We start from the raw sequence: 20,674 nt of genomic DNA on the forward strand, positions 1-20,674 counted from the left end.
TAGTCCTGTTGGAATGAAGGCAAAACAAGAATGAAAACATAACCTATCACCACCCAACCAAAAAAGAAAAAAACTGAGTGGCCAATGAGGATTTTAGCATCTTAAAGACGACAACACTGTTTCCCAAAATAAGGCAACGTGAACGTATGTAAGAGGGTCTATGGTGCTATACCTTCCAGTTGGGACAGTATATATTGTCTTTATAACCTATCTTAGGTGATGTTAGTTAAGTATCTGGCTATATGTATATACATTCAGCCTATGAAAGTAGGAGAATTTCTGAAAGTTTATAGGTTTTTTTGTTATGGTGGAGCAACTAAGTATACCCATCTGATAGTTACTTGATTGTGGTTTTCTAGTCGAGGCAGAGAAGTACACCTGCGCAGGAGCGCGATGCCGAGAAGATTGTGTGGATGATGTAGATTCGTGTGGATGACGCGTCCCAAGAAGGAGGGCACCACAAGAATATGAAGATGGGTGGCGCCAGCCCAAGAAGAGAGACACCCATCGGACTGGACCTCCCCGCAGCTGAGTATAAGAAAAGTTATCTTTCTTCTATTGCAGGTCGGGTTGGGGGCAGATATAAATAGCATTATAAAATGATGTGGCGTAACTCGTATCGGCCAAAACTGACGACAAGTCCCCTTTAAAAGGGATTGTGGACTACTAGGACAACCCTTTCTTAAACTAAATGTTATGCCCCGATAACTTAATAAAGCCTATACTCACCTCCCATGCTGACTCCGTTCCCGCGGTGTCCGCACTCGCAGTCCCGGGGCTGTGATTCAGTGGAATGACACTTGATGCCCCGCGTCCAATCAGTGCTGGCGTCACTGTCTCCACCTACAGACAAACTGAATATGAAGAGGAAGTCCGGGCTGCAGCTGATCTCTGACCTCTTCATGTTCAGTTTGTTTGAAGGCGGAGACAGTGATGCCAGCACTGACTGGGCAGCCGGTGTCACGTCACAACATCGCATCACAGCCCCCGCTGGAATGGTGCCAGCAAGGGAGGCGACTACAAGATTTATTATGTTATCGGTTGTCCTAGTAATGGACAATCCCTTTAACAGATCTTGGAATAATAAGTTCCACAATTGGATGTGCTTAAATAAAATGTTCCTGTGCTGAGATAATCTTATAAATGTGCCCCTGCTGTGTGCTGTGTAATGGCTGTGTCTGACCGTACAGGATCATAGTTGTCATGTCGGACGCTATTCACACCACAGCGTCCGGCCGGCAGCGGTAGTTCCATCTCCGTCCACTATAGCCTCAGTGGCGCCGGCTTGATTTTACTCAGGTTATCGGGGGTTAATCTAGCTGGAGATCAGGTGGGAGGTTTGGTCACGCCCACGGTCTTTAAATAGTCGTGCTGGCCGGTGGGCGTCGCCGATTATAGCTTGTGTTTTATGCCAAGTGGTTCCGGTCTGGAGAGGTGGTGTTGGAGAGAGAAATTCATATCTGGTGTCGTATGATCCGTTGTTACCTTTTCGCCTTCCTATATTTGTGCTTTGTTTTGCCCTGTTCACATTAGGGGGTTGGACCAGATGGCCCAGGAGGTCCCTTCCAACTCTACGATTCTATGATTCTATGAGGCTGGACAGACATCTGACTGGGATGATTTAGCGAATCCTGCTTTGAGCAGGGGGTTGGACCAGATGGCCCAGGAGGTCCCTTCCAACTCTATGATTCATTACAGTATTGTCCTGTGTGTTTGCGGCGCGGTGTGGTTTAAGTTCTCCCTGTCTGTCATTACTGTGTGGGCTTTGGTGGTTTGACAACTCACTGGGTGGAGGGTTCAGCTTAGGCCTCTTTCACACATCAGGTTTTCGCCGTCAGGCGCGATTCGGCGCTTTTGACAAAAACCGGATCCGGCATTGCATTGGTTTCCCCCCCATTGACTTGCATTTGCGCCGGATCGCGACGGATGGCCATGCGTTTCATCCGGTTTTCGCCGGATCCGGCAATGTGTCTCAATCCGGCGTCTGGAAAAAACGGCTACTGTAATGTTTTTTGTCTCCGGAGAAAAAGCCGGACACGCCGGATCCGGCGCGTCCGGCTTTTTCACACAATGAAAGCCTATGAGCGCCGCAATGCGCCTGATCCGGCGAAAGCCGGATCCGGTGGCCGGATCCGTTTTTTTTTGGTCTGAGCATGCTAAGTAGCTCTGCCCACAAGACATATATAAAAGCAAGACAGTGGGACCCTCAGCCACACCCAACATGCCACCCAAGACAGCAACCAGGCGCAGGAGAAGGCAGGAGACCACTGCAGCAGCACCATCAGCACCACCACCACCCCAAATGGAGCAGCATGCTGAACAACGGGAGGGGAGTCCAGCAGCAGATGAGAGACGGTAATTATCAAATCCCCCATTCCTCCAAACTAGGGCCATGGAATATCAAGATATTCATTGGCCCTTTGTTTCTCTTTATTCAACAGCCGCCCAAGAGATGCAGCAGCAGCAGCAGAAATGGCATCACTGGCAGCAGCAACAGCAGCAGCAATACCCACAGCCATGGAGTCTGGCCATCAACAGGACAGCACATCTTCTTCTGGGAGCCCTCCCTCGCATCGTCAGCGTTTGACGGTAAGTTTTTATTTCCAAAATCCATCATCTCTGTAATATATATCTATTCATTGCCTTTTATTTCAAAACAGGAATCACAAGATGAAGAGGAGCTCCCAGAAGAAGAAGGAAGGGGTGGACAGACACCTGGAGTGGGCTCACAATTGGTAAGTTTTTGGCATCAAACACAGAAACACAACATCACACTACACACAACACATAGAAAACAATGTTCTGCAGACCACACACAGCAAACAAATGCCTACATCCAAAGACATAACATTTCATAGAATCGTAGAGTTGGAAGGGACCTCCTGGGCCATCTGGTCCAACCCCCTGCTCAAAGCAGTATTCGCTAAATCATCCCAGTCAGATGTCTGTCCAGCCTCTGTTTGAAGACTTCCATTGAAGGAGAACTCACCACTTCTCGTGGCAGCCTGTTCCACTCATTGATCACTCTAACTGTCAAAAAGTTTTTTCTAATATCTAATCTGTGTCTCTTCCCATTCAGTTTCATCCCATTGCTTCTAGTCTTTCCTTGTGCAAATGAGAATAAAGTTGATCCTTCTACAATGTGACAGCCCTTTAGATATTTGTAGACAGCGATTAAGTCTCCTCTCAGTCTTCTCTTTTGCAAACTAAACATTCCCAAATCCTGCAACCTTTCCTCATAAGACAGGGTTTGCAGACCGGTCACCATTCTGGTCGCTCTTTTCTGAACTTGCTCCAGTTTGTTGATGTCTTTTTTAAAATGTGGTGCCCAAAACTGGACACAATATTCCAGATGAGGTCTGACCAAAGAGGAGTAGAGGGAAATAATGACTTCACGTGATCTAGACTGTATGCTTCTGTTAATACATCCTAGAATTGCATTTGCCTTTTTTGCTGCTGCATCACACTGTTGACTCATATTCAGTCTGTGATCTATTAGTATACCCAAGTCTTTTTCACATGTGCTGTCACTTAGCCCTATTCCTCCCATTCTATATATGCTTTTTTCATTTTTATTGCCCAGATGTAGTACTTTGCATTTCTCCCTGTTAAAAACCATTCTGTTAGTTGCTGCCCACTTCTCCAGTTTATTTAAATCTTTTTGAATCCTCTCTCTCTCTTCTCTAGTATTAGCTATCCCTCCTAGCTTTGTGTCATCAGCAAATTTAATCAGTTTACCCTCAATTCCTTCATCTAAATCGTTGATAAAGATGTTGAACAATACAGGGCCCAGGACAGAGCCCTGTGGTACCCCACTTGAGACATTCTTCCAACTGGATGTGCAGCCATTTACGACCACTCTTTGGGTCCGATCACTAAGCCAGTTATGAATCCACCTAACAGTTGTCTTGTCCATTCCATACTTAGTCATTTTTTCAATAAGGATTGTATGAGAGACTTTGTCAAATGCTTTGCTGAAGTCAAGATATACTATATCTACAGCATTTCCTTGATCCACCCAATCAGTGATACCGTCATAGAAGGAAATTAAGTTAGTCTGACATGACTTATTAGTTACAAACCCATGCTGACTCTGTTTAATCACTTCATTCTTATCCAGGTATTGACATACATGTTGTTTAATAATTTGTTCAAAGATCTTTCCTGGTATAGAAGTCAGACTCACCGGCCTATAGTTGCCTGGGTCCACCTTCTTCCCCTTTTTGAAGATAGGAACAACATTTGCTCTTCTCCAGTCTTCTGGCACTTCTCCTGTTCTCCAAGAATTTTCAAAGATTATGGAGAGGGGTTCAAAAATTTCTTCTGCTATCTCCTTCAGTACTCTGGGGTGTAATTCATCTGGACCTGGAGACTTGAATTCATTTAGGTTAGCTAAGTGTTTCCTCACTATCTTTCTGTTTATAGATATCCTGGATTCTTCTATTCCCTTAATAGGACAGTGAATAACAGTTGATGTTGCATTTCCTTTCTGAGAGAAAACAGATGCAAAATAGGAATTTAAAAGTTCAGCCTTCTCAACATCCTGTCTTACCATTTCATCATTTTCATCCTGTAAAAATCCTATAGCATCTTTGACTTTTCTTTTACTTTTGACATATCCCCAAAATCCTTTATTATTGCTTTTGACATCTCTTGCAAGCCTCAGATCATTTTCAGCTTTAGCTAATCTGATTTGTGCCCTGCAGGTTCTGCAGACAGCATTATATTCTTCTTTAGATATGCCTCCCTCTTTCCATTTTATAAACATTTTTTTCTTCCTTTTTAGCATGTGCTTAAGTTCTGTGTTCATCCATCCTGGTTTCCTTAAATGCTTCCTATTCTTCCCTCTTTTCGGAATTGTTAACAACTGTGCTTTGAGAATTTCATTTTTCAAGATTTCCCATCCTTCCTGGACATTTTTGTCTTTAAGGATATCCAGCCATTGGATCCCTCCAATTCTCTTTCTGAATCCCTTAAAATCTGCCTTTCTGAAATCTAACCTTGACGTCTGAGTCTTCACAGGTCTTCCACCTCTAGTTATCCAAAATTCTAAAATAGCATGGTCGCTACCTCCTAGGGTCCCAGCCACTTTTACCTCCTCAACCATTTCCTCCCTGTTTATAAAGGATTAGATCCAAGGTAGCAGTTCCCCTTGTTTTCTCCCTTACCTTTTGGAAGATAAAGTTGTCAGCAAGAGAGGATAAGAATTTCCTTGACCTGTTAGTTTTGCCTGAGAGAGATTCCCAACAAATGTCTGGATAGTTGAAATCTCCCATGACAACTATGTCATATTTTTTGGAGAACTTGGCCATCTGATGCATAAAGAGTTCATCTATATCTTCGGCTTGCACAGGCGGCCTGTAGTAAATGCCTACAATGGTGTCCTTTCCATTGTTCTGTCCTTGTATTCTTACCCAAACAGTTTCCACAGAACTCCCAGTCTCTGAAGCTTCAATCTCTGTGCAGATATACGCGTTTCGAACATACAATGCGACACCCCCTCCTCGTTTATCAAGTCTGTTTCTTGCAAATAAGTTGTATCCTTCTAGTCTTGTATTCCAATCATGTGTATTGTCCCACCAAGTTTCAGTGATTCCAATTACATCATATTTCTTTTCCTGTGTTAGTAGTTCCAATTCTCCTTGTTTGTTGCCCATGCTTTGTGCATTAGTATAGAAACATTTTAGTTTGTGATTGGTTTCTCTTTCTCCAATATTTTTATTAATTAGATTCTTTCATCTTTGTTCTTCCTTTCCACTTCTAATAGCAGAGTTCTCAATAGCATTTGTCAGGTGTATGGCTTTTTCTGGTCTTTTGCTTCCCTTCCCATGTTGTTCTAGTTTAAAGCTCTCCTTACAAGTGTAGCAAGGCGACTTCCAAATACATGCTTTCCAGTCTTCGTAAGGTGCACCCCATCTCTAGCAAGTAGTCCATCGTATAAGTAGTTCACTCCGTGATCCAGAAATCCAAATCGTTGCTGACGGCACCATCGACGTAGCCAGTTGTTCACCTGCAGAATCTTATTCCACCTCCTTGTTCCATGGCCATCCACTGGGAGGATGGAAGAGAAGACCACCTGCGCTCCCAGTTCTTTCACTTTCTTGCCTAAGTCTTCAAAGTCTCTGCAGATGATTTCCAGGTCGTTTCTTGCGGTGTCATTTGTCCCCACATGTAGTAGCAGGAATGGGTAGTCATCTGTAGGTCTGAAGAGTCCTGATATCCTGTCAGACACATCTTTAATTTTTGCACCTGGAAGACAGCACATTTCTCTTGTAGTTATATCCGGTCTGCAGATAGCGGCCTCTGTTCCTCTCAGCAGGGAATCCCCCATGACCACCACTCTCCGTTTCTTCTTCACAACATTTTTCTTTCTCCATCCAGGAGGACTCTGAGGGCGTACAAGGTTGCTGTTTGTTGGCAAAGTCTTATCCTGATGTATTTCTTCATCGTTTTCCTGCGTGAGAGCCTGGTACTGGTTTCTGAGCAGTATGGGTGCTGACTGCCTCCTGATCCTCCTGCTTCTCTGGGTCACATGTCTCCATTCCTCTGTTTCTTCAGGTGCACTTTGAATTTCTTCTCTTTCTGTAACATGAAGAGATAATTCTGCTCTGTCCAAGAACTCTTCACCTTCCTTAATGATCTTCAACGTAGCTAACCTCTCTTCGAGATTTTGCAACTTTTCCTCCAACAGGGACACAAGCTTGCATTTGTGGCATGTGAAGTTTGGCTTTTCCACTGGTAAATCTGTGAACATGTAGCAAGAAATGCAGCTCACCAAATGGCTCCTGGCCTCTTCCATCTTGAGATTTCTTAAAAACGATGAAAGATGAGCCAAATTTCGCGCGCCGATAGGCGCTCGGTTTTTCCGATTTCCTCTTTTCAGCTGCAACCGCCAAAACCCAGTGATCGTTGAGCTCGCGGAGACTCTTCACTTATCCCAGAAGGCACTGGGAATATGCAAATGATCTCCTCAAGACTCTTCCCCTGGGGGTACATTTATTGTTTTCTTCTCTAGTCTTCCCAATCTGGTGCTCGGCCAAGAGGTCCTCGCAGTGCCTCCCAGGGTTGTCGGCGACAGCAACGCGGCGGTCACCAGCGTGTAAGTATAAATATTTTTGCTTTGTTTTTTTGCACTTTTTATTTCATTTCTTTTGTGGAGCCTAATTGTGTTATTTTTGTCTTTTTCTTTAACAGCCTTCACAGCGTGCTCCCGACTGACGGTGAGGATGGAGGAATCGATGTGGACCACCTCATCGATCTCGTCAGAGAAAGGGAGCCGCTCTGGAATATGGCTGACCGCCGCCACGCTGACCTGATCGTTACCCGAAGACTCTGGGAGGAAATCTGTTCGATCCTTGTGGACCGCTGGGAGGACCTCGATGCTCGGGCCCAGATTAAAGAGCGTAAGTATATACAGTACCGGTTGCTTGATGTAAACCAGTGTTTCCCGAACAACAGTCCTCGTGGTCCCCACGGATCATGTGTTCAGGATTTCTATTTACTATGGAAATCCTGAAAACATGACCCCTGGGGACCATGAGGACTTGAGTTTGGGAAACACTGATGTTGTATACTAACCACTCCTTTCTCGTTTCAGGGGACAGAATTGTGAAGCGGTGGCGGTCTGTGAGGGATCGTTTCAAGAAGGAGTTCAATAAAGAGATGCGGGCCCCGAGTGGATCTGGAGGACGCAGGAGCAAGTACAAGTACGCACAAGCCCTGTCGTTCCTCCGGGATACAATGGTCACCAGAAGGTAAATATTACACACCACATGTGAAAAAAAAATGTTTAGATGTAACTTTTTTTTTTTCAGCCAGGGCCATACCATGTCACTATTTTGTTTTTTTTCTCTTTATTCTACAGCACGGTGAGCAGCACTCGGGAGCCTGCACGGTTGGACCCTTCTGAGGCGATCCCTGAGGAGACCGGCACCGAGGGACACTTCGACCACCCCGGTACATCTGCACCTTCACAGCCTTCCCACACATTCGACCCCTCTGTCCCATCCACCAGCACAGGAGCATCGTGGCCGCCTACATTACATGAAGCTGCTGGTGAGGAGATCGCTTTCCCTTTACCCCACCCTTCTGCCCCTGCCACCTCTAGTACACCTGCGGGGGTACTGGGCGGCAGCGGCAGAGGGGTCAGGAAAAGACTTATGCGCCAGAGTTCTTGCATCTGAATGCATCTTTCCAGAACTGTCTAAAAGTCTTGTCAGAGCAAATCTCCGCAGGCTATCAGCAGATCAACTCCAGCATTCTGGAGGTGAAGACACTTCTGCAAACCATGCATTCAGAAGCAAGATCTTCGCCAAACCACACCTTTTTCAGGTCTGTTGTGGAGCGCATGGAAACGCTATCTCCTACCCAGCAGATGCATGTAATGCATTCATGCCACGGTGCTCTCCAGCACGTTACCTCCCAACCTCCTCTTCCCACCCCAGTAGTTCCTCCACCTGCACCCCCTCCAGCCACTTTCCATCCTCCCCAGCCTTTTACATACATTCCACCTCCCCAGTACCAGCAACCTCCCCAGTACCAGCAATCTCCCCAGTACCAGACATCTCCCCACTTTCAGCAACCTGCCCCATACCAAACTCCTTCCCCCTACCAAACTCCTTCCCCATACAACTTGCCATCAACATCATCTGCTCCTACAGTCCCTGCCCAACCCTCCACTCCACCGCCCACCACCTCTTCTGCCTCCCACATGTCCACCCATTCTGTAGCTTTTTCCACACCTTCACCTCTAACTGTTCCTTCCCCACCACGATCCCAGTCCTCTCTCCACACTCCCAGTGTCGAAGTGTCCCGCAGCCCCTCCAGCAGTATTTCCACCCCACACTACACAGATTTATAATATGTGTGTATTTTAATAAAAATGACCAGTTTTATGGTTTCAAAGCTTTATTAAAAAAGTTTATTAAAATTTAAAAACAGTTTACAAAAAAAAAAAAAACATTTTTCAATAAAAGTTAAATTATTTTACACTGGTTGTCTGTCATTTCTTTCTGCGGCCAAAAAGGTTAAATACAGGGTATTTAAAAGGTAAAATGGTATTCAAAACTAGGTATATAACTGTGGGTAAATTTTAGCTTTTTGCCACAGTTGTGTTCCTGTTTGTGTTTGAAGCAAAGTATTTCACCTAAAAAGTTGTGTTTATTGTTGGTGATTTCCTAACAATGTACACAACTTTTGTTAAAAGGTGAAATACTTTGCATAAAACACAACCAGGTACACACCTGTGGCCTAAAGCTAAAAATAGTAAGACCATGACAAGATAGCCAACTTTGGTTGGCAAAGGTATATACTGTTGGTACAGAAGGTACACAATTTTGGTTAAGGGCACAAATCTTTCACACTCTGTCATCCTGCCAGTGTACTCTGCCTTGAGGTGACAAAGTATAGTGCAAAATTGTCCCTCATTACTGAAACCGTCACAGAACTTCTAGTGGTAATGTCATGGTAATCTTGCAAGGTGGTTTCTTCAGAGGTGTCCTCAATGGAAATGGGTTCCTTGCAGATAACAAAATTGTGGAGTACCACGCAAGCTTTGATCACCTCGTCCACAGTTTCTGTCTTGAGGTTGATCGCAGTCAATAGGACCCGCCATTTGGCTGTCAGAATACCAAAGGTACATTCAAACCATTCTTCTTGCTCTTGTGAGGCGGTAATTAAAAATGCGTTTTGTTCTTGACAATCCTCTGCTACCGTACGGTTTCAAAAGGTGTTCTGACAGCTGGAAGGCTTCATCCCCTACACAGACAAATGGCATAGGTGGACCAGATGTTTGCGGCAGCGGTCTAGGGGGTGGGAACTGGAAGGTGTTTCCATACAGTTTACGCCCCATGGCAGACAGTTTGAAAACTTGAGAGTCATTGGAGCGGCCATAGGCGCCAATATCAACAGCAGTAAATTTGTATTCCGCGTCAGCGATGGCCATGAGGACAATTGAAAAATATTTCTTGTAATTGAAATATTCCTATCCCGATCCGGCTGGCTTTACAATGCGGATATGTTTCCCGTCCACAGCGCCCAAGCAGTTGGGAAACTGACATATCTGTTGAAACTTTTCTGAAATTTCAATCCACCTCTCTGTTGTGGGCTCTGGTAAAAACTCTTCAGCTAAGGAGTCCCACAGTGCACGGCATGTGTACTTCACTATTCCAGATATGGTGGAAATCCCGAGTCTGTACTGGAAATGCAGTGACGAAAGGGATTCTCCAGTTGCAAGAAATCTGTGGGGAATTAAAAAACAATCAATTAGTTTTAAATCACAGCATTACATACCAAAACTCAGCTATAACACTTGGAGATACAAACTACCACCAACAAGATTGCAGTGAAAGTGTGCTCTGATGCGAGCATATCCAATAAATGTGGCTTACCTTAAAGTCACCATCAGACGCTCTGCGGGTGAAACAGAGAAGCGGCAATAGGTGTCTGCTTTTCTTATGAGGCGTGCAATGCGCTCCACCAAGTAATCAAAATTCTCCATTTTCATCCGAACATATCCAAAAAATTTATCCGGGTTTCGTCGAAGGTCCATGCAGAGTGTAGAATAGACCCCCCACGCGTCATTCTCTTGGCTGTGATGGGGTGGATCCACAAACGTCGTCTACGATGCCTGATGCGCTGCTGTCTCGCTCTCTCCTTCTCCAGATCACCCTCAAACGATTCGCCTCCGCTGTAAAATCCGCCAAATTCTTCAAAATATTTCCAATGACAACATCTATCTTCGCCAGTAACTTGCTCTTCTCTCCAACCTGCACTTTCTCCTCTACAACCTGTCAAAGAAGGGCTGTAGGAACACGCTATATATAGTTTTCCAGTAGCCAATCCCGTTCGGAAGGCCACAAGAGGTGTTTTTAAAAACCGGATCCGGCGTAATCCGTCGAAAAACGGATCGAAAAACGGATGAACCGGATCCGGTTTTGTCTGTCAAGAACAAGACGGATCCGGCAGAAAAACGGATCCGTCACATCCGGTTTTATGAAATATTTGCCGGATCCGGTGCTCCGGCACGACGCCGGATCGCGCCTGACGCCGAAAACCTGATGTGTGAAAGTAGCCTTAGGGCTGAGCAGGAAATAAGGAAAGGTTGGAGGCTCAGGCATTTGCACCATTAGCAAAAACCCTGGGTTAAGGGTCAGACAGTGTTTTCCCTAGTTTGGGCCCCGGGTATTTCAGCCTCCTTTGACCTAAGCCCCGCATAACATTAGTCTGATCATACCACATCTCCTGGGCAGGGGAGGAAGAAAGAGGATACAGACAGGACAGCAGGGGATCACAGGTGAATCTTTCTGTGAGATAACATTACTCAGCTTGGATGTAAGCAATGTTCTACCTCAAATTGTGGAAATTATTATTCACAGATCTATTAATTAAAATGAACTTTGTTCATGGGAAATCTCCTTTTAACTTTTTAGGAAATACAGTGCCTTGCGAAAGTATTCGGCTCCCTGGAACTTTTCAACCTTTTCCCACATATCATGCTTCAAACAAAGAAAATTACTTGCGATCCTTAAAGGGGTATTCACATCTCCAAGAACCACGTATATAGTGTTAGTGGTCATAACCATGGATACATAAGCTACTGCAATGCTCTGAACATGGGTTAAGCGATATAGCTTATCAGAAGAACTATACTACTTTTCTAATGGGGGGGTATTTGCTATAATTATTATCATCTTCATACCGGCTACATATTAGGATTAGATCTTGTAGCTTAGAATACCTTTTTAGGGTACATTCCCATGTTCAAGAATTGCTGCGGTTTTGACGCTGCGTCAAAACTGCAGCCGTCAGATGTTACAGCATAGAAATCTAGAAATCCCATGTCCACTATGCGACTATGTGCACCGGCGGCTCGCCCGCAGAGGCTGAAATACGGAGCATGTGTCAGGACTGCAGCATGTCAATTTCTCTTGCGGAGACACTAATCTCCGCAACAGAAATTACATCAATAGAATTTATTAAATGCGGTATATCCACAAGGTTCAGTGATCACTTGCAGATTTACCTGCGTTCAATAGAACATGGCGTTTTGGAAGCAGTAAAAATGCGCTGCGCTCAAAACGCTGCTACATCTGGAATGTTGGCAGATAGCCTTAATGTCTGCATTCTAGTCAGCGGTAACAGTCACAAGCTGGCAATGCAAGTCTACAAGACCCTCATTCTGGTTCTCATAGATGTAAGGAGGTTGACCGGACCGCATGTACCTGTATGCCGGGTCTGGAACTAAAAGGGCTGCATCCTCTGTTTCCGAGGGGGAAGCCTGAGAGGCGGGCCTTCCCCTGCTGCAGGAGGGAAAGAGAAAGACGGGGCCAGGGTGCCCGAAGTGTCCACATGGGCCCAGGACTGCTTGGCAGCCACGCAATGTTAAGAAGCGACAGCCCAAGTTTATCCACGGTTATTGGGCATCAGTTTAGTGGACCAAAAGCAGTAGAGAAGATGTGGTGACTCGTAGCCTGGGCGGACGCTCTTAGGGCGGGAGTCGGACGGAGTGAGGAACAGGAAGATGCTGGAGCTTCACAGGGAGCAACACACTTGTCGGATGCTTTTCCCGAGGCAACTAAACCAGGTGGCGGATGATTTCAAGTCTGGGGCGAAACAGGCAGAAGAATTGTCATCATGGCGAGGTTAGGCCAGAAAGAAGCTGGGAAGCAGTCTAAGACTGTCCGGTCCGGGCATGTGCCGTACAGAAGCGTCAGCAAAGTAGGGAAAGCAAAGACGAATGTGTAACCTATGATGTGCCAACTGTAGATATATTGTGTTTAGTTATCGGTAAAGAAACCATTCAAGTTACCATGGACTGTATCTCAGTTACTGGGAGTCGCCTTGGAGAGGGCCAATCACCGCTTGGGAAGTGCCCAGGGGGATCCGAACCTGGAGAAGCAGGTACGCCGAACAGTGGATTGCAATTTTTTTGTGAGGGAAGGCCGGGACACTGATGCCTTAGTCTCTCTACCACGACTATAGTCCTGGCCAACCCTTATATAGACTTATATTGAGCTGTGACTTACGGCTCAACCCAGCAAACAGTGAAGTGATCCGGCAGGTCACAACTTGCAGGAGACCAACCGCAGCGGCGCAGATAACACATGAAGACGGTGGCTGATGAGTATATTACTAGGGACTGGAAACTTACATTAGTGACACCATTCCAGCTGTAAAATTATAAACAAAAACCGTGGACTGGCATTTTAACCCCTTTGTGACCGAGTCAATTTTTACAACTCTGACCACTGTCACTTCATGACGTTATAGCTCTGGAACGCTTCAACGCATCCCATTGATTCTGAGATTGTTTTTTCGTGACATATTGTACTTCATGTTAGAGGTAAAATTTCGCCAATATGACTTGCTTATGAATAAAACGGAAACTTGACAAATATTTTGAAAATTTAGCAATTTTCACACTTCATTTTTGTGCCCTTAAATCAGAGTTATGTCACACAAAATAATTAATAAATAACATTTCCCACATGTAAACTTTACATCAGCACAATTTTGGAAACCATTTTTTTTTTTTGTTAGGACGGTATAAGAGTTAAAAGTTGACCAGAGATTTATTGTTTTTCCAACACTTAAAAAACTATTTTTTTAGGGACCATTTGAATTGACTGAGGAGTCAATATGACAGAAAATACCAAAAAGTGACACTATTCTAAAAACCGCATACCTCAAGGTGCTCAAAACCACATTCAAGAAGTTTATTAACTCTTCAGGTGCTTCAAGAGAACTAAAGCAATGTGGAAGGAAAAAATTAACTTTTTACTTTTTTCACAAGAAATTTACTTTAAAGGGAAGGTGCCGTGTTTTTTCATAATTTAATGTAAACAAGAAAATAGTATAAAAAGATATTGTCCCCTAAGCTTCACTCAGTGGTGTGTATGGTTTTTGTGTTTTTTTTACTGTATTAATGCAGCCACTGGGGGCTGCCATCTTACCTTTCTGGCTGCTGAACTACACTTTCCATGCTTATTTACGGCAGTCCCAGGGCATAAGAGACAAGAGTCAGCTCCCGACCCCTATCTGTATCATTGCAGCAGCATCAGGAGTGAACTGGGCACACCTCTGTGGCAGCTCAATTCACAGCTGTAGGTGTGGCCAGGCACCATTTTATTAGAGCCCAGTGCTTTCCTTTTAGCTCCATTTACACTCTATTGCAAACCCTGGATGCTGTACTGTTCCAGCATAACAGGGCTTGGATGTTCACTCCAGCTGCAGGAGAGGATGCAGGACGAGCTCCTGGAGACCGAGCTGCTCTTTCCAAAACACCCGACCAGCTGCTGCCCCTGCTCTTTCAAAACACTTGGCCATCTGCTGGACATCTAATCCTATCCTGTGTGATACTGACTGCTGAGCCGTGTATCTAATCCTCTCCTGTGTGATACAGTCTGCTGAGCCATGTATCTAATCCTCTCCTGTGTGATACTGTCTGCTGAGCCGTGTATCTAATCCTCTCCTGTGTGATACTGTCTGCTGAGCCGTGTATCTAATCCTCTCCTGTGTGATACTGTCTGCTGAGCCATGTATCTAATCCCATCCTGTGTGATACTGTCTGCTGAGCCGTGTATCTAATCCTATCCTGTGTGATACTGTCTGCTGAGCTGTGTATCTAATCCTCTTCTGTGTGATACTGACTGCTGAGCTGTGTATCTAATTCTCTCCTGTGATAATGACTTCTGAGCCGTGGATCTAATCCTCTCCTGTGTGATACTGACTTCTGAGCCATGTATCTAATCCTATCCTGTGTGATACTGACTGCTGAGCTCTGTATCTAATCCTCTCCTGTGATACTGACTTCTGAGCCGTGTATCTAATCCTATCCTGTGTGATACTGCTCTCCTGAAATACTCTGTGCTGCTGTCACCCTGCTGGTTTTATGTGTGATCTACATGGTGGTATTGTGTATGAACTATATGGCGGTATTATGTGTGAAGAATATGGTGGTATTATCTGCTAAAAGGGGACCCATTCTAGGGTGGTTCTGGCTGAGCACCTGAACCCGGGTCTGGGGTAATAGTTAAGTGCAGTCAGGGGAGGGGTCTCATTTTTATCATTACTATATGGCTACATTTCCCCCCAGCCTGCTTCCCAGCGTCACCCCGCATTGCGCCTGTCATCTCGCTTTCACACATCGCCAGGATCTGAGGAGGGGAATGGGGTCTTTGCATGCCAAGTCTGGATCAGAACAGGCCATCAATCAGCAGAAATGTTTCCTGGATTTCTGTGGTGCTGTCACCCTGCTCCCCCCCTATATATCTCCCTCTGTGCCCCCCATAGACCAGCACACTGCTCTCCTGAAATACGTTGTGCTGCTGTCACCCTGCTCCCAGAATCCTTGCTGCCTGCCATCCTCGGTGACCAAAGACCCCATTCCTCTCCTCAGATCCTGTCCTGGCGATGTGTGAAAGCGAGGAGACAGGGTCCTGATATATGGTGGAAGGAGCAGGGTGACAGCAGCACAGAGTATTTCAGGAGAGCAGTGTGCTGGTCTATGGGAGGGAGGGGGGGCACCTGTTCGGTGCCAGGGATTGTACATAGAGCACTGTGTTTTATACACCTGGATGGAGCGTCTGCTTGTCTGCTCCACAGAAATCCAGGAAACATTTCTGCTGACTGCATGCAAAGTCTGGATCAGAACAGGTCATCAAGGACAGTCAGTAACTTTGCAGGCCCCATCAAAATGGCTTCTCACTGTGTTCCTAACTGTCATCCTCTCTTTTCCCTTAGCAAACACCCAGAAGGGGAGGAGAGGAGTGACATCACACCCATGTCAGCAGATTCCACCCATAATTACTGCAGGGCAGTAATGTGAGCTAGTTGCACTACGTTTTTGTGCCAAATTTCAGTAGCGGCTCCCCCTAGTGTTAACAAGTGGAAATGCCAAACTTTTTAGAATTATTTTTCATATTTTACAAAATTAAAAACAAATGATAATATTTAAGAAAATGTAAACATTAATTCTTTACATTTTTTCAATTGCTGAAAAAAAATTTTTGGGATGGCACCTTCCCTTTAAACCCAAACTTTATTTTCATAAGGGTATCTGGAGAAAATGGACCATAAAATTTGTTGTGCAATTTCTCCTGAGCACACTAATACTCCATATGTGGGGGAAATCCACTTTTTGGATGCATGTCAGTGCTCAGAAGGGAGGGAGGACTGTTGGGCTTTTTTGAACGCAAAATTGGTTGGAATCGAGACCCCCCCCCCCCCCGATGTGCCTAAGCAGTGGAAAGCCCACAGGCCAAGCCCCAACACAGGCCTTTTTAATGTTACATTTATCTAACTAAGGGGGTGACAAAGGGGGTTTAATTTACTATTTTTAATTTTGATCACTGTGATAGACCCCATCACAGTGACCAAAATGAACAAATAGGAAAAATCTCCTATTGTTGCCGGGTACAGGCAGGCAGATCTCGGCGGATGCACTGCTCATGCACCAGCCATTTTTTTCCGGGAAGATGATGTGGAGGGCTGGGGGACAGAGCAGGCAGGACCAGGGATGGCAGAGGTACCAGGGGTGCTCAGGGGACCCCATTTCTCTCTCCACTGATATGCTAGATCATATCAGAGGAGATCGAAATTAATTGAAAATCTGCTTCTTTTTTTTTTTTTTTTTTTTTTTTTTTTAATGATCGCTGTTATTCAACGGGGACAGGGGACCGGAAAACTGGCTCTGACCATGTTTTCCAAGGTCTCAGTTACCCCTGGTTTCCGACACTGGGGAGCGCTATACCCTTATTTCTCAGCCCCGTTAAAAAGCAGCGCTGAGGAATAAGTTACCCTTAACTGCTGCAATTAAAAAGAATATCGGTGGTCATTAAGGGGTTAAAGGCCATATTAAAATGAGGTTTAAAGGGTTACTGCACAAATAACCTATACTTCCTTTCTGACCCTTGTAACGAACAATTAAGTGCAACATTTAGATGCCATAGGGAACTAAAACAAAACTAAGCTATTTTTGCAATTTTCCAAAAACAATTAGATACTTTCAGCTTATAGAACAAGATGATGTCCCAAGGAGAATATTCACCTCCTAACAAAAGCTTTCCTAAAACGTGTTTTGTGTTCCTCAGCGGGGTGCAGAGAGGGGTTTTCATCTGACTCACATTTTCTGTTTTATAAGGATAGAATCAACAATGTATATATTTACTGGTTGCAGATTCTTTTATGTAAATGCAGAAAGGAAAGTGTCAAATTTTTTTCCTTGCAAGCGACATCGCAAACCTTCAGGTGTATCTGCAGATGTTTCGGCAAGTTGTGCTGTGAATTTACTGCCGATATAACCCCTATAATTGAGGAGTCAAATATATGAAGGCCACGGTGTGCTTTCAACTCCACTCTGGTTTTGTCCAATATGTATATGAATGAGATTTTTAAAAAACACCATCTAAATGTAAAGAGGAATCCACATCACAAATTTATTGTGCGTTAACGCAGCCCAAGGCCCAAATCACAGTCCGTGGGTGGACCATGATGTCAGGACATGTGCATGTCTCCTGGCCCAGACTCAGCAGCCTCATAGGCAAAAATGTATTCAGCCATAGTGGTGCAGTGGTATAGCAACCAGTATAATAAATATCATAGTACATAGGGGCTCCATTACACATGTCAGACAAGGAATTTCATGTTATTTCTCTGGTTGCCCATTTAAAAAATAACCCATGGCAGTGCACCATGTAGAAAAAGGTAGCCAAATCCTTGAGTTTTACAAGAAAGCAGGTCAGATACTAGAGTTCCTTTTTCTGGATATCGCAAAGGACTAAGAAATTACTTGCCCTACTCTTCTGATTAAAGTAGGCAGGAACTTAAATCTGGGTAGGATTTGACCTAGAATGAGAAGGGCAATGAGGCGACCACACAAAAGCAGGATTGGTGAAATCATTTAGATTAAAAAGAAAAGAGAAAGCAAACATTTAATAGAACCCAGAGCCTATATAAGAAGAAAATGTCTTGTATGAAACTCACCGACGAGAGGCATCAGATTTACTGTAACCAAATCAAAACCGAATTAGGAATTATCCACGTTAGATTTTTCTTGAAGCCACTTCCCTCGATATATCTGTATGGAGGAATACAAACATTATTAGACACGCCACAAAGGAATAAATGTGTTACACCACTTATCACGCACTGGTAATGAAATGCAATTCTGCATTAACATCTCAGGTGGTTGTCACAGCAAACGATGAGAAGTTTGTTGTCAGACACCATCCTACAGCGTCAGCTGGAGATGAACCCTTTAAAATCACGGCTGTAAAGACGACAATTACCATCATGAAAAAAAAAAATGGCCACAAGGTGCTCGGTGCGGACAAAGAACCAGCATCGAACACTATAATGTTTAGCCTATAATTTGCAGTTTGGGATCTGCACGCCTATTTACAAAATTACTCAATTTTTTATATAGACGTCGATCTGCACAGGTAGATATTTACTCTGAACACACTTGACGGCATGAATCAGAATTCGCTCTATTAGATGCCAAACGTTACTTGGATAATTGATTTCCTGCTCATCAAGATTCCAGAGTTGCAAATATTCTCATACTTTGTGACAGGAGGAAACAGATCGGGCAGATCTATTAATACTGCGCTAGGGAAAGGATACAAAGGCTGTATGAAAACAGCAAGGAATGTAAATGACGCCGTAGACATTTTTTAAGGAGTCCCTGGAAGGTCTACACTTCCTTATTTAAGGGCAGCATAGAAAAAGGGGATGGGGAGGAAATCAGAATATATTTGTCAAAGATTTCATGTACTATGTAAAGCAGTTTATTTGCTGCCAGGATTCATAGAAAGCCCACAAGTCCTGGCTTCCCTGCACATATGGCGACTGGCGGTTAGAGCGTATAAAAATTCATATAGAAAGCCTGCAAAGATTTCCCTTTCATGGTGATTGACAGCTAGTCTGTATACATTGTGGGAGAAGGGGTCTTTTCTTGCACAAGTAACAGTAGTAAGCTTTTTACCTGGATATACTGAATATCATCACGGTTTTATCAGTAAGAGATCAATAGACGACGATTAAACCTGCTGTCAAGTTATTCTCCATATTCATAAGCCCTGTGCAAGCCCAAAAATGCCTGATTGTTTATCGTTTGAAGCTCACTGTAATCCTGACAAAATCCTGTCGCCAAACTTGCACTTTTGAATGAAATTCTTGCATTTTGGGCAAAGTTTCTTTCTGCCTATGCACAGTGTACACAGAAAGCTGCCAATTAGTGGTGTGTGAGGGGTCATACAGAGCTCAGCATTCAGAGAACTGACAGATCTGCAGTTAAAACAGATTTCATTGAATGAACAGCAAGCAGCCCAGTAGGTGACATCGCTGGAATCAGGGTCTCTGCTGCTACATAATGCTGCTCTGATAAGGCTTTTTTTTTTTTTTTCTTTACACTTACCGGGTTTTTTGCAGACCGTATCGCCCCAATAAAGGACAGCAAAAAACTTGCGGATCGCCGTTTTTCATGTTTCCAATACTATGGAAATGGTATTGGGGAAAAAACGTCATTCTGCAAAACCGGAAGTGACGGTGCACCGCAAAAAACAAACTTCTGTTTGTTTTTGCGGCCTCATTGATTTTCAATGGGGGCCGTGTCCGTACTCCATGAAGAAGATTGAGCAGGCTCGATCTTTTTCCATGGCCGGAAATACGGCCCTCACGGCCGTGCGGCGCACCATGGAATTTTTGCGGGCAGATTTTACGGCCCCATAGAAATCTATTGGGGCAGGGACACAAAAACAGCCCGCAAAAACACGGTGTGTGTAAAAGAAGCCAAAAGGTAGCAAAAATCTGGGGATAAATTCACTTACAAGATAAAAAAAATAAATAAAGAATGAAAGGGCCATCTGTCTACCATTGGGACCCATTGCTGTAAGTGGCATTTGAAAACTTTTTTTTTTTTTTTTTTTTGCAGAGGTTCAAAACAAAACAAGTTTAAAAGCACTATTAAGTGCTTTAAACTTAGGCCAAAATGGAAGGATTTCATTCAAAAGTGGAAGTTTGGCAACATAATTTTTTTCAGGTTTACAATAAAGCTTCAAACTTTAACCAAAAGCTAAAAGTTCAAGTAAAGTTTGTGTGTACAACAAAGACGAGTGGTCACGAAGGTCACTGCTCCACAGAACGATAACAATTAATGATTGGCTCAAAACCAGGTACTATGAAATGTTCCTAAAGTCATCCATATAGATCTGTAAGGGTACAGTTACACTTAGCGATGCACCAGCGATCCCGACAACGATGTGGATCGCTGGTGCATCGCTAAGTGGTCGCTAGTGAGCTGCCACACAGGCAGATCTCACCAGCGACATAGCAGGGGTCGGGGGTCGCTACTTACCTTTCAGACGCGGCGATCCTGACGTCCTCCCACCCGCCTCCACGCGTCGCTCGTCGGCGCCACAGGAAGCCCAGCAGGAAGTGGCCGACGAGAAACGGCCCAGGACATTCTCGCGCGATCAGCGACAGACAGCGGGGGAGCCGGTCGGAGGTAAGTATCACATGTAGCGATATCGCTAGCAATATCGCTATAACGTCACAAAACCAGTGACGTTATAGCGATATCGCTATGTGTAACGGGCCCTTTAGTCACACTGAACCATGACCTAATAAATTAATACACCAATCCACATGTACCATTTTCCATACAGACAATGCA

At 44.5% G+C, this 20,674-nt stretch overlaps 1 protein-coding gene across 1 annotated transcript in view; it reads right to left on the reverse strand.

Moving 5' to 3' along the window:
• The window catches only part of TAOK1 (TAO kinase 1), a 161,332-nt gene that overhangs the window by 86,552 nt on the left and 54,106 nt on the right, over positions 1-20,674 (reverse strand). The window contains exon 2 of the mRNA XM_073565475.1: positions 17,983-18,076. The gene's annotated coding sequence lies outside the window, so the exon portion shown is untranslated. The remainder of the gene's footprint in view (positions 1-17,982; positions 18,077-20,674) is intronic.

This window comes from Dendrobates tinctorius, unplaced genomic scaffold (assembly GCF_039654945.1).
Source record: "Dendrobates tinctorius isolate UK_male_01 unplaced genomic scaffold, ASM3965494v1 ptg000016l, whole genome shotgun sequence".
In the NCBI taxonomy this organism is placed as follows: Eukaryota; Metazoa; Chordata; class Amphibia; order Anura; family Dendrobatidae; genus Dendrobates; species Dendrobates tinctorius.